Here is a 644-nt window from a genome sequence, read left to right on the forward strand (position 1 = left end):
GCAAAATTACTGAAGCACAATTTCTATTCTAACCCTTTAACCCAATTTTGCTTCTCTGCTTGCAATCAGATCATTTTAAGCTGTAACACTCATTTTAAGCCACAAAAAAAAGTTTTCAGTCCAATAATTCAGTAAGCTAATGCATTCAAACAATCCGTCCAAAACAGCCGCTAATATAAAGGAAACCAGGCTGATTACATCAGAGATTGCAGAGAGAACAGAAACTCGCGTTGCATTTTCAGTGAATTATTCATTCCAGTGTTCCGCTTTTAAACACGAGCTCTGTCATATTCTGTGATTGTCTCTGAAAAGTTTTGATGGATGAAGACTGCAATCAAGTTAAAGACGATTGCGGTGGCGTACAGGAGTCGTACAGTAAGCACTTATATTATTAAAATAATGCGTGTATGAGTGCTCTTGACGCACTGATAACACATTGTATTTATGCACAGGCACAGACATTTCTGTGCATTCACGTTGTTTCCACACACATTCACGGTAATGTTTTGATTTGTCATGTGTATTTTGCTGTTTAGTTATTCTAAATGGATCCATGCACTGTAGTAGATAAATGCAGTCAGCAGGCGGTTGGTTTATGGTTTTTTTGGCCATCTCCATGTGGTCCTGTTCGGTATCGCAACTTG

At 38.4% G+C, this 644-nt stretch overlaps 1 protein-coding gene across 5 annotated transcripts in view; it reads right to left on the minus strand.

Moving 5' to 3' along the window:
• Positions 1-644, minus strand: part of LOC107750304 (gastrula zinc finger protein XlCGF52.1-like) — a 28,434-nt gene that overhangs the window by 4,129 nt on the left and 23,661 nt on the right. The window lies entirely within an intron of this gene.

Source organism: Sinocyclocheilus rhinocerous, unplaced genomic scaffold, assembly GCF_001515625.1.
Source record: "Sinocyclocheilus rhinocerous isolate Xijiao unplaced genomic scaffold, SAMN03320098_v1.1 scaffold2617, whole genome shotgun sequence".
Lineage (NCBI taxonomy): Eukaryota > Metazoa > Chordata > Actinopteri > Cypriniformes > Cyprinidae > Sinocyclocheilus > Sinocyclocheilus rhinocerous.